Below are 14,512 nucleotides of genomic sequence, written 5' to 3' on the forward strand. Positions count from 1 at the left end.
ATCTTTTCTATGAATGTAATGAGCCTATCTTCTTTTCTTATTCATATTCCAAAAAGATATCTAAACTAATGTAAGATCAAACTATTCAGAGGACTCTTCTGATAAAATAAACATATGTAATTGTCAGCAAAGTTATTCCTTTATTTTTTTCAAATCCAAAAAGCTCTTAATACTTAGAATAGGTCGACGATTCAACATTAGATAAAGAGGTAAAATTATCATTTTTACTATTTACAATAAGCGGTCAAATTATTTTATCAATATGGTATCGTATATCAATAAAATATATATGTTGAAACCGTCTTTATATATACGTGGTGGTAGAAAGCTATGTATAGACTTCAAATAATTTATTTTTTTAACCATGTTAATAGTTCTAAGTCATTGGGTTCTACATTATTGGTTAATAGAAAATCAAAATCGCTTTACCAATGAATCGCCTATTCTTGAAATAAATAACTCGTACACACTACACACTCTCTTTTTGAAGAAAACACAATACACCACTACATTTAGATTTTTTTTCCTTCTAAATATCGATATTAAACCTGAAAATCGATAAATGGCTAGTGGCCCAAAGAAATGGAAGAATCGGTTATTTTTTTGCATATTATATCCTCTTATAGATAGACTTAAAGTCGAGTAGATTTCTATGTATAGCACTTCACCCCTATGTCGAAAAGAAGAATAGAACCGACCAAGAACAAAGTACATTGAAATTCTTTTTTTTCTTCGTAGTTTCAAGTATTGTAGCAAGCATTTGAAGTAACGAGAAATTATTTTGCTATCAGATTATCAACCTTTAAATCATAGAAAACTAGAAAAATATGCGTCAAATAAAAATATATACAATCGTAAAAAGATAAAGGCCTCTCGTCAAAGCTTTGCTTTAGGGGACAAATATTGTTGAGCTACCCTTGCAGACAAGTTTAGTCCATCAATTTAAGAACTGGTAATAAATTGGTTGAGTTGATGGTTGTGCGGAGAGAATCAAAGGACTACTTTTAATTTAAGATAGTCTAAAGATTGTGATGCGCGTGATCTACAGAAATACGAATATTATTATTTGTTATTATTTTTCCTGTCTTTAAGTTTTCAAATGTGAAACTTAGTGTTACACACATTAGTTGGGATGGATGAAAAGAATTTGTGGAAACACAAGTGTGTTCTATCAAAAAGTAAATTAAAATAGTTGATCTATATAATGTGAAAATTTAAATATGCAGTGTAGTGTTTTTACATGGTTAACATAATACTAAGTATATTAATTAAATTTTTGTCCTTGCATATTCTCATAAATTTTAGTATTAATATTAATTTCGTCGCATATCCGAACTTAAAAAGATCAGCTATAATCTGACAAAATTTATATTTTGTAATTAATTCAAGCAAATAAAATAAGAATCTAAAAAGATTTATAAAAATACTCCAAATATAAAAACGGGAGAAGTCATTTATATTTGAAAGTGTAAAGAAAAGTGGAGAGTTAAGAAGAAGTAAAAAAAAATGAAGCAAAAACTTATGCCGCCTAAACCCTCCACTTTCCCGAAATACACAGACTCGCGCCATTATTTCAGTTTTTCCTTCTCCAATTTCAGCCCACGTTCACCACTATACATAGTATTTTGTTTAATACTCCATCCGTTTCAATTTATGTGAAACCATTTGACTAGGCAGAGAGTTTAAAAAAGAGGAAAAAACTTTTAAACTTGTGGTGTTAAATGAGTCACGTATGGTTTGTGTGACTATAAATCATTTCATAAAGGTCTAAATTATAAGAAAATAGGTTCACATAAATTAAAACATGGAGTAGTATTTTGTTTGGTGGGTTGATACATAGTATTTTGTTTAATAGTTATTCATGTTGTTTGTTTGAACAGTTATCCCTCATTCTCATTTAGTGAGAGGAAGTAGTTGATTTCGGAACTACATTCTGAAATAGTGATGTTCAAGTCTTTATCTTTTTATCTTTAACACATGTATTCCTTAACTTTGCAAAGGCATCTAGTTCTTGGAGTGATATATCAATAATTACTTATTCTTGTTATAATTAGATCGAACCATGATTCAGTAATTATGTTATTTTTTCATCACGTATAGCTGTGGAATTGCAACCAAGTAGATATCCTGGAAAAAAGGAACGCAAATCCACTGACATCTCCTCCTATGTTGAGTCCCACGCCGAGAAGAGTAAAGGAATTCAGATTTAGGGAAGGTAAGAGAGAGAAGGAAAGGGGTAAACATACCATCCATATTCATAACCGCTCCAAGTGATATTTGTTTGTTGTATTTTATATGAGGTGGAGATAGTCTTGTGACTCTTTCATGTGCCTCTCACATGACTCATTTATTTTGGGTCATTACATCGCAGCAGTCAACATATCTGTACCATCTTCATCTTTTGGGCTTTATACACCTAGAAATGAAATTGTATCAACAGTCAAACACAACTAATGGTACCCGTATTCAAATTGAAATCGTCCTTGGAGGTTAAGACTAACAAGTAATGTCCCATTTACATTGTATCACTTCACGCAAAAAAATAAGTTCTGTTGGTTTTCTTTCCATACTATTTTTTATAGATCTTTTGAAGTTCTGTCGGTTATCTTAAGTTGCATAGCTGGGGAAAGAATTACAGAATTGAGGTGTTTTTAAATCAATATAGAAAATTTTATTCTTGAAGAAAGTAGCTTGTTGACTGATGTCTATATCATTTCAAAATATGCAAAAACAGGATCTTATAATTTATACCTAGTCCTCATCTCTTTGCCAATACTTCCATCAGTTTCATAATTCTTTTCCTTTCTTCCTCTACCTCTGTAAGCTCTTATATTGTCGCCAAAGCCACTGATAACACACACCAGTAGGGGTGTTACCGAAAAACCAAACCAAAACGAACCGAGAAAAAAACAGACATTTTTTTGGTTTGGTTTGGTTTTAAACTTTAAAAACCAATGATATTTGGTTTGGTTTAGTTTTAAGTAGAAAACAACGGGGAAAAAACCGAACCAAACCGACTTCATATATATACATTACATGCATACGTACATCTTATGTGAAATGTTTTGACCTCAACAACATTGACAAGATTATTACTATCTGTTAGATATATGACTGCATTGAGTTCACCAGAAACTAGAACATGACTTAGTCGTATATGTGAGACAAGTTTCCTTAGTTATCCCATAAAGACTTCCATTTGTTAGCAATATTAAAGCCATATATCACAATCACCAAACACTCAAATTTAACTATTCTATCCTTCACCAACTCATGTATAAACTGGTTTGTATCATTAATCAGGTCACTTGTATATCAACTTCCATCCCAGCTTAACCAGATTCTTCCTTTTCTACCTCCTTGGTAGTTACCCTGTCTTTATATCTTCCCCAAATATGTTTACTTAAAATGCCATGATTTGTGTGCTATGTATGGCTGAGAAATTTGATGAGGCTGCAATGTATTTTAATAAACCCGACATTAATCGAAAACACCGAAATAACCAAAAAAATCGATAAAACTGAAGCGATAAAAACCCGACTTAATTGGTTTGGTTTGATTTGATTTAATGATTTGACTAACTGACTTAATTGGTTTGGTTATTTTTTACATAAAAACCGATTCAAACGAACCATGAACACTCCTACACACAGCCTCTGTTTGATATGTATAAATGAAATAGAGTATTAAAATATTATGTTTTATGTTTATTCAATCCTGGAGCCGAGAAATAATGTATCCGGGGCAAACACAAAAATATTTAAGGAAAAACTGGATCCGGAAGGACATAATTGGAAGTCAGTTACACCAGAGATAAGGGACTTCTACTGGGAGGAGTTTAAGGTAAAGCTATGCTAACTATCATTTTGTTAATGGAGTTTATTCATTTAGAATTTCTGTTATATCAATTCATGTGTTATTTTTCTTTTGGTCTCTTTAAACAGAAGCGTTTCCAATGGAATACTGTAATTGAAGGTTCCATAAAGGATAAGCTTATGAGCAAATGTGCAGAACGATACAAGGGCATGTTATCTGAAGCAAGATCCTCTGAGGAGAAACGCAAACATATCCCGCAATCTATTTGGGAGAACTAGAAGCCTCACTAGGATGCCGAGCTTTTAAGGCCAAATCTGCACAATGTTCAAAAAAATCGACTAAGTGAGAAATGTGGTGAAGGACCTGGTCCCTCGCGCCATACAGGAGGCTCCCTCACTCACCGAGAGCATGCAAGACAACTGGTAGAATCATTTTTATTTCGTGAAGTAATAATTTCTTCAAAGCTATCCTTATGCATTAATTGTGGTAGATGCGATTTCAATTTTAGGAAAACGAACTAAAACGACCCCCTCATCAACATGAGCTTTTGAAGAAGACACATATCAAGTCGAACGTGAGTTTGTGGGCCCGAAGTCTAAGAGCATATATGTAAGTGACATCAAGCATTGCTAATTATCTTTCTCGATTTTTGTTGAGGTTTTTTGCTTAAATCATTCCTCATGTTTACACCAAATATTAAGTACATGGTTATGACATTGGAGGTTAACAACATGGGAGGTCGATGTCGTTATTATAGTAAAACGGAACTGAGATGTTTGCATCTCTGAAATAATGGAGGAGGTAGGATCGAGTTATAGAGCAGGTAGAATCAAATATCATAAAATGTGTCATGTTAATTCGAATACCTTTGTTGTGATAATTTGTTACGAGCCTTAGTAGAAGGACGTCGAAAGAAGAAATAAATCCAAAAAGTATTCTGTGATAGCAAACTTCATGAACTGAAATAAGTACTCAGAAGATACTTCTAAGGGTCTTTTATCCTGAATAGATAAGCCTCCGAGGATTCTCTTGTAATTTTAACTCAAACGAAGGAAAAAAGCTTGAAAAAAGAATCCCCGAAGGAGAAGACATGTATATGCTACTTAAATATCCTAGAAAATAGTAAGATAGAACTCTTCTAGATATGTATTTGGTTGGCTAGAACAGTTCTTTCAACTATCTAAAGTTATTATAAATTTGTCAAGTTGGCTGAATGTTGTACTTCAATGAGCAAAAACTAGTTAAATTCTTGAGTTTGGTCTAACCCAAATTAGTCTCATAACTTGGATGTGCACGAGCAGAATCTAAGCCGTAAATGTGAGTATAACCATCTGCTTCAAGCATTAGCCACTAACATAACAAGTCAACTGCGCTAGCGACATGCAAATATTTGAACTGGTAAGGTTCTCATGTTTATCAGTTGGAATATGCTCGATTATAGAGTTCAATTGCAGGTTTAACGACATTACTGTTGTAGCCTTGTAGGCGCTCAGATAATAGTACACAAGATACCATCTCTCTTTTTGTTCTCTTGTCCTCTCTCGGCACCTATATAGACATATATATATCTACCTTGGACTTAATTTGCAACCTGTTTTTCGTAGTATATTCTACTTGATCTACTGGTATAGTCCAAATAGTAATTTTCTTAAGCATGATATGTTTTTGGCCAATCCAACTTTGACAAAATGGAACATGTACCAGGAAACAACCATGGTGAGTTTTTAGTCCTTAGTAGAAAACTAGAAATGTATAAAGAGGCTTAAATTTTACCTATATATATATACATATTGTATACTAATTGCAGGTATACTTTGGCTTCGGGGACAGGAATGGAGGAGGAGTCTCACTTTTGGATTTTGCAAGAGCTTTCGAGTTGGTGATAGCCAATTCGAGTTTCCCAAAAAAGGAAGAGCACTTGGTAACCTTCCGTAGTTCAGTGGCTAAGACCCAAATAGACTTTTTACTCCTTAGGAAGGACGATAAAGGTCTGTGCAAAGACTGTAAGGTCATTCCGAGCGACTATCTTACAACCCGACATAAGCTCTTGGTGATGGATTTAGGGATCAAGATGACGAGGAAGAAGAGGGTCGTGGATGACCGACCTAGGATCAGATGGGGGAGTTTGACCACGACTAGTGCCGTGGATATGGGAGAGAAATTGAAGGTTATGGGGGCCTGGGATAGTACTGGGGATGTGACAAGTATGTGGGATAGGACGGCTAGTTGCATTAGGGCGGTAGCAAGGGAAGTGTTGGGGGTCTCGACAGGTAGTCGTGGTCGGCATCGAGGGGACTGGTGGTGGAATGGAGAAGTTCAAGGGAAGGTGGAAGCAAAGAAGGTGGCATATGTGAAGTTGATAGAAAGCAAGGATGAGGTGGAGCAGTGGACGAATAGGGAATTTTATAAGATGGCGAGGAAGGAGGCGAAGTTGGCGGTTTCGACGGCAAAAACGGCAGCTTTTGAACGCTTTTATGCTGAACTAGAAGAGAAAGGAGGGGATCAGAAATTGTTCAGGCTATCCAAGGCGAGGGAGAGAAAGGCACGTGATGTGGTCCAAGTGAAGTGCATCAAGGACGAGCATGGAAAAGTATTGGTAGAGGAGACTCTCATTAGACGGAGATGGCAGTCATACTTCTCCAAACTCTTAAATGAAGAAGGGGACAGAGACATTGTGTTGAGAGATTTCGAACATACAGGAAGGCGTCACGATTTTAGGTATTGCAGGAGTATTAAGGTTGAGGAGGTTAAGGGTGCTGTTCGTAGGATGCACAGGGGAAGAGCGATCGGACCTGACGAGATTCCTGGGGAATTTTGGAAGAGTGCGGGCCCATCAGGTTTGGAGTGACTGACTAGGTTGTTTAATGTCATCTTTAAGATGGCAATGATGCCTGAAGAATGGAGGTCGAGTGTAATGGTCCCTCTATACAAGAACAAGGGAGATATCCAGAGTTGCAACAACTATAGAGGTATCAAGCTGCTAAGCCATACTATGAAAGTGTGGGAAAGGGTGGTGGAGATGAGGGTGAGGAAAGGCGTGTCTATTTCAGAGAATCAGTTCGGATTCATGCCGGGACGCTCAACTACAGAAGCCATCCATCTTGTGAGGAGACTGGTGGAGCAGTATAGGGAGAGGAAGAGGGACTTACATATGGTATTCATCGACCTAGAAAAGGCTTACTATAAAGTTCCAAGAGAGATCCTATGGAGATGCTTGGAGGCTAAAGGTGTACCTGTGGCGTACATTAGGGTGATCAAGGACATGTATGAGAGAGCCAAAACCAGGGTAAGGACAGTATGAGGAGACTCAGAGCACTTTCCAGTTGTGATGGGGTTGCATCAAGCATCAGCTCTTAGTCCGTTTTTATTTGCCTTGGTGATGGATGGATTGACGCGGCAAATTCATGGTGAGGTGCCATGGTGTATGCTTTTCGCGGATGACATAGTCCTGATCGACGAGACTCGTAGCGGAGTTAATGCTAAGCTGGAGGATTGGAGACAAACTCTGGAGTCTAAAGGGTTTAAGCTGAGTAGGACCACGACAGGGTACTTAGAGTGTAAGTTTAGTGAAGCACCTCAGGAGGCTGGCTTGGAAGTGAGGCTTGGTGTAAGGAACCAACCCCCTTGGCGAGTCTGCGAACCTATGGGCACATGGGCCCCATGAACATGCTGAACATGACATGACATACTCAGGTATTGTTCGATTCCCTCAGGGGAATGTAAAGGTGACTGCAAGGTCGCGGGTTCGATCCCAACCGCTGCAGCGTATATCGAACTGGCTAAGCACCCTCTCACGCACAATACCTGAGTATGTCATGTCATGTTCAGCATGTTCATGGGGCCCATGTGCCCATAGGTTCGCAGACTCGCCAAGGGGGTCGGTTCCTTACACTTGGTACCCAAGCCATCCAGAAGAAAAGTAGTTTCAAGTATCTTGGGTCTATTATGCAAGGCAGCGGGGAGATTGACGATGATGTCACACATCGTATTGGGGCAGGGTGGATGAAATGGAGGCTTGCTTTCGGAGTGCTATGTGACAAGAAGGTGCCACCACAACTTAAGGGCAAGTTCTACAAAGTGGTGGTTAGACCGACTATGTTGTATGGGCGGAGTGTTGACCAGTTAAGATTTCTCACGTTCAACAGATGAAAGTTGCTGAGATGAGAATGTTGAGATGGATGTGTGGCCATACCAGGAGTGACAGGATTAGGAATGAGGATATTCGGGACAAGGTGGGAGTGGCCTCGGTGGAAGACAAGATGCGAGAAGCGAGATTGAGATGGTTTGGGCATGTGAAGAGGAGAGACACAGATGCCCCAGTGCGGAGGTATGAGAGGTTGGCCATGGATGGTTTCAGACGAGGTAGGGGTAGGCCAAAGAAGTATTGGGGAGAGGTAATTAGACACGACATGGTGCAGTTACAGCTTACCGAGGACATGACCTTAGATAGGAGGGTTTGGAGGACCCACATTAGGGTAGAAGGCTAGTAGATAGTCTCATTATCCTGTCTTATTAGTAGTCGCATTATCGTAGTATAATTTCTTGGGCTCTGATGTCACGACCCAACCCCGTGGGCCGCGACTGGTGCCCTACTTGGACACCCAGACAGACAAACATATCAAATCGTAACACACTTATCCAAATCTAATCACATACAGATAACGTATATAGGCACAAATATCACACGCTGCCTCAAATTATATCAAACTGTCTTAGACATATTTCAAACGCAACCATATGCATATACATATATCAAAAAGCCGGCAAGGCTGTCAAATGTATCAAAAGCCGACAAGGCTATCAAATGTACCAAAAGCCGACAAGGCTATCAAATGTATCAAAAGCCGACAAGGCTATCAAATGGCACAACGGCCCAAAACACATATACGAATGCACGCCGACAAGGCTGCCATAACGAATGGGATCATACCAAACACACCCGTACAGGAGTAGGCACACACACCCACAAATACGTCTACAGACCTCTAAACAGACCAACAGAAACATATGGCAGAACAGGGCCCCGCCGTACCCCTGAACAAATATATACATATGCATCAAACAAGTATATATACCAAAATGTAGGCTCCGGAATAAGAGGAGCACTCCAAACAGCAGAAGAGGGTGTTCTAAACTGGTGGATCACCAAACTGTGCGTCTGTACTTGCGGGCATGAAACGCAGCCCCCCGAAGAAAGGGGTCAGTACGAAATATGTACTGAGTATGCAAAGCAGAAAATACAGGAACAAATCTGAGGCATAAACGAAATAGTAGTACAGAACATAAGTATAAATCCAACATATCAAAATGTTTACTTTCAAAATATAAGTCATGCATAAGGTACAGAAGAATATGGTCGCCCGCCCGTCGATGGCGCCATAACACAGCATAACACCAGAATGTTTCAAATCTCCGTATCCCCGTCACATATCACATCACAACATAACGCCATACACAGCATAACACCAAATATATGTGGAACCCGACTTTCTTTTGCGAGTAGCTCGGTGAACCATAAACACAGCATAACTCCGGAGTATATCAAAGTGCGCACGACAACAGAACCGGCCCGGGAACCGGCGAAAGATATAACAGAACGCACGAGCAGAGTCATGAGTAACCATATGCATAAAATCATTATCATAGACTCAAATATAAGTAAATGACCATACTTGACATTCGAAATGATAATCATACCAAATCCTTTCAAAAGTCGTCCGAATTACATAAAGGAAAGTCGCGGGACCCACGGATGGGCATTGACCCGAGTCGGGCCCGCCTATGTAAAACATACTCATTATACATCATGCAAACTCCTATAAAAATATTGGAGCAATCCGAGCCTTTATGCAAAAGATATGGCATTTCGTAGTTACGGAATTCTTTAAAACAACTTTTTGTACAAAGTTTGGAAATCAATGCTTTGGAAGACATAATGGTTCATATTTCATCACATCATACATAAGAATGCCAAGAATATATATAAGGATCATAACGTACTCGGATTTCGAATTTAGAATTTCCTCGAGGCTCGTGATATAGCCTATTGAAAACTAAGGCATGCCAAAAGAAAGAAGGGTTGCGCTTTACATACCTGTTAGCGGCTATTCGTAATCCGTTCGTCTCGTCGCTCTTTTAGCCTATTTATATAAAAGTAACGTTATTGTTAGTAACTATATTATCTAGTTTACAAATCCATAGCCTATTTCTTATCGAACCTATATTCTAGCTTATACATATTCTCTTTTAAGATTTTCTATTATCTAAAATTTAGCGAAAATCCGGCAGCACTTCCCCTATATATTCACCTGTCCAAAATTTCCAATTGCTCTCCTGTTGACACATAAATACCAACAACAACATATGGATACAATTACATTTTCAATTCCTTCAACTCAACACGAACAACAACGTGTTCATATCAACAAAATTTTAACTTTAACTTTCTAATCCTTTCGCCATATAATCCATGATAACAACAACTTAAAATAATTTTTTCGTGCCTAATTAGAGCAGCCCCTACACGGCTCAATTCATCTTTCAACATCAACATCCACAACTTTTTATTTCCATCATATATCCATAAACTTATACATGTTAAAATTGCCTCCAAAATGTGTATAAAAGAGATCAAACATTACCTTAATCAACTTGGCTTCTTAACCTTGCTAATCACTTGAATGTTACAACAATTTCACACCTCAAATTTTCCTTTTTCCCCAATCTGCCTAAAATAGAATAAAACATGTTGATGCTTGCCAAAAGAATTCACGTTGCTGGTTTAAAATACTCCATGTGTATATGTAATTTCATATGAGAATGAATCTCGTGCAAGAAGGTTGCTGCCCCAATTCCATATGATTTTTCTTTCCAAAAGAGAAATAATGTTTTGCTATATTCTTTAGAAAGAAAGAAAATGCACTGTACGTTGCTCCTCCCTAAAAATTGAAATCTGAAATTTCCTTTACCTTCAGTAGGATATATAAGAAAAATAGGTGAGTAAACTTACCTTTATGGCAGTGGGCCCCACCCAATTAGTCCTTGTGTTTTGCAACAAGTCTAGATAGATACATATAGGTGGTAATAGTCATCACTTTCTCTTCAGCCCATGCACCCACGTGGACTAGTGCTACCACATTAAGCCACTAGTTCATTAATTGTTCCCACTAAAACTAATTTAATAAATTACCCAAGTAATTAATTTCTTAATCTCAATTCTTTTATAAAGTAATCATTTTTAATACACTCCATAGTCATTGTCATGATCCTGTGACATAGCAGTAGTCCACAGTCCCTTTTTGTACACACAAAATATTATTTCCAATCACCGTCATTCACTTTCGAGTCTTAAATAATTTCGGGACCTCAAACTTTTATACCATGATCTCTTTATTTGCATACTTGAATGTGACTAAAATTCCATATAGTTCGTTATAACTTGTTCAATTTCTAAACTTTGACAAAACTTATTTTCTCCGATTCGTTTAACCTCCACGACACTTACTTATCACTTGTTAAACATAGCATAAATACTTATAACGTCATAAGTAATATTGTCCTTGAACTTATGTCAATTAACTTACGACAAATCCAATGCACAAAAATGTGGAATTTTAACAAATTCACGCACTAATAGTACGAAACACTTATCCTATCAATGTAATGTTCCTTATATTTACTAAAATTAATGCCTACCATTAATCCACATAGTCACTACACCTTTTAATAGTAGCTATTCCATCCTTGCTGTCCCACTTAGCATTTAATATATAATACATATTTTCCAACTAAGAGGACTTTCTATATGTTACACTTGTAAACAAAAAGCACCATATGCTTCCTTCTATATTTTCATCTAGTAATCACTATATCTAATTGGTAACATAGTATTCATACGGTAATAATATAGCAATGGTGCATATATAAATATCTATCATACGTATTCTTCAATAATTCTCATAATAGAAAAAGATAGATTTTTATAAGAGAAAATAATTTATGTACCCATAACAAATAAAATCTCATTTCTAAATGTCCTCATACCGCACACATAATTAAAAATGTATCCCAGAAGTAGTAACAGTAATAACTATAGAAAATCATACTTATCAAATATTTACTAAAAGGGGTTTACTTAAAAAAAAAAATACCATATCAAGACCATATATAACAGTTTCAAAATTCATCAAACTTATTCCGTTACTAATGTCATTGAACTCGTACGCCTTCCAACTTGTGAAAATGCGGGATGTAACATCTGATTTATGCTATTATCTGTTATTTCCTGTGCTTTGATTATTCTATGTCATCTGTGTCGCTTGCGTTACTTCATTTCCATATCGCTTTGAATCTCTTAGCCTTATCTGACCTCTTTTTATGTTTTTTATTGAGCCGAGGGTCTTTCGGAAACAGCCGTCCTACCTTGGTAGGAGTAAGGTCTGCGTACACTCTACCCTCCCCAGACCCCACGTTGTGGGATTTCACTGGGTTGTTGTTGTTGTTGTTGTTGTTGTTGTATAATTATTGCTTATATGTTGGAACTATTTCTGCATCTACTACACACATTTTACTTGGTGAATTGGTTTGGAAGAGAAACCTTTGTTATTTGGGTGAATGTTTGCAGTTGATTTTTAACATTTCTGTTATTTTAGCCATGCGGAATTCATATGATAATTAGCTACTGGTATAATTGTCTTGTTTGACTGTTGCCTTTATCGATAATCAATTTGTTTATTTACAATGGCTAATACCAACGAAGCAGTTGGTTGATATTATTTGTGTTGCCTCCCTATGATTTCTTGACGTTTTTTCTTAGCATAATATCATATCTTTGTTGCTTTCAGGATGCTGTAGTGTCTAAGATCACATCTGCATCTCAGCCTGTAGATGAATCTACTGAGTCTCCAACAATTGATTTTACACAAATTTACATGGATGAAGTGTGTGGGATTAAGAAGGCCTGCATCTATGGCCTTGGTTCGCAAGTAAGTTTTTTTATGAGAATGTTGGTCCATCATCTACTTCAACTCCTCGACTTCAATATCGTGATTTTGATGCTCGGGTGAAGGAATGTGTTCAAGAAATGAAGGAGGAGATGAAGCATAAGATGAGAAAAGAGATTAGAGCAGAGGTGAGACAGGAATTTCGTGATGCAATGAGACATGAAATGCAGCAAGAAATGCAGGAGCAAGTTGATAAGATTCTCCAAGTCTGTTTGCCAATCCTCATAACTGCTCTACCTACACCCCTATGGGTACACCATCAGTTTAGACATGACTCGTCATCAAATAATGACATGGGTCATATTTAGTTTCTTAAAACTATCTATCTTAGTCTGATTTTGCATTGTTTATTCATAGATTTGGATTTATTTTAAACTCTTCATTTTAGACAGATTTTGCATTGTTTTATTCAAGTTATGGTTTATCAAAGAACCACTATTTTTTGTTTTGTTTTCGTGCTCTATTAGATTCTTAAAAGCAGCTATTACTTAATATGAATATATAAAATGAAATTTTATTATCGAATTACCGTTCAGTTAGTAATATTGCCGATACATTACCAATCAATTACTAACCGAATATTGAACACGAATGATAAATTACCAACAAATTTAACAATCAGTCAGTAAACTTCCTAATGTATTACAAACAAACTTTTTTTTTTGTTTCTAAAACTACTACTTACTAACGTAAGTTACAAAATAGATAGTCATACTTACTAACGAATTTAAAATCTATTGGTAATTTATCAACTAAATACCAACATAATTTTCTTAATTAAGATTGCTAACTGATTACTAATGTATTTAGGATAATTTACTATCGAACTTACTAACCAAATTTGTTACCCGTTAGACAATTGCTAACAGAATACCAACAACATTTATTTTGTTACTATATTTGCCAACAGATTACCAATGGAATTGAATAATGAAGAACCAAATTTACTAACTCCTTTTCTCTTCGTTAGTAAAGGTACCAACGACATACCAACCAAAAATTGGTTAGTGAATTTACTAATGGAAATTGAGGCCATGATCTATCAGATAATAGATTGAACGGGGCCGATCCCAACATTTTAGGAGATTACATGAACATGTTTCTCTTGAACCTGAGCAATAACAAGTTCGGCCAGAAAATTCCAAAGGAGATAGGGATCGGAGGATAACTCATCTTAGTGTACTTGATTTGAGCCATACTCTTCTTGAAGGAGAAATACTCACTCAGCTAGCCGGTTTGCTGGACATGTCAATCTTGAATCTTTCCCACAATGGCCTCTGTGGCCACATTCCTGAAGAACTTGAAAGCTTGACTGGTCTGCAGGATGTTGTATTGTCATACAATGAATTGGAAGATCCAATACCAAATAATAAAGCTTTTTTGAATGCCTTATTAGAAGGTAATAAAGGTCTTTGTGGAAATGTAACAGGATTTCAGCCTTGCGGAAGGCCATCTTCTATATTGAAGAATCACTTAATGGCAAAAGGTTGTAAACTCATCCTCATCACTGTACTTCCTATTACGAGAGAACTAGTACTTCTCTGTTCTTTCGCTGGTGCTCGCCTTATGTGTAATCAAAGAAGACGAGCTAGAGAGGTTGAAATACGGGATGATGGTTTTGTTACACCCCGAAATTTTTTCGTTAACGTACAGTGAGTAGTAACAAAGGGCACGACGTATACGATGTTTCGATA

The 14,512-nt window shown here is 36.9% G+C and overlaps 2 long non-coding RNA genes across 2 annotated transcripts; one reads left to right on the forward strand and one right to left on the reverse strand.

Moving 5' to 3' along the window:
- Positions 1 to 1,898: 1,898 nt before the first annotated feature.
- Positions 1,899 to 13,245, forward strand: LOC132614734 (uncharacterized). The gene is made up of 4 exons (XR_009572429.1): positions 1,899 to 3,843; positions 3,945 to 4,238; positions 4,325 to 4,425; positions 12,660 to 13,245. It is a non-coding gene; the product is annotated as an uncharacterized LOC132614734 (long non-coding RNA).
- Positions 8,567 to 10,993, reverse strand: LOC132616127 (uncharacterized). The gene is made up of 2 exons (XR_009573001.1): positions 10,458 to 10,993; positions 8,567 to 9,956 (listed from the first exon to the last, which is right to left on the reverse strand). It is a non-coding gene; the product is annotated as an uncharacterized LOC132616127 (long non-coding RNA).
- Positions 13,246 to 14,512: the final 1,267 nt, after the last annotated feature.

The sequence above is a fragment of the Lycium barbarum genome, chromosome 10, assembly GCF_019175385.1.
Source record: "Lycium barbarum isolate Lr01 chromosome 10, ASM1917538v2, whole genome shotgun sequence".
NCBI classification, from domain to species: Eukaryota; Viridiplantae; Streptophyta; class Magnoliopsida; order Solanales; family Solanaceae; genus Lycium; species Lycium barbarum.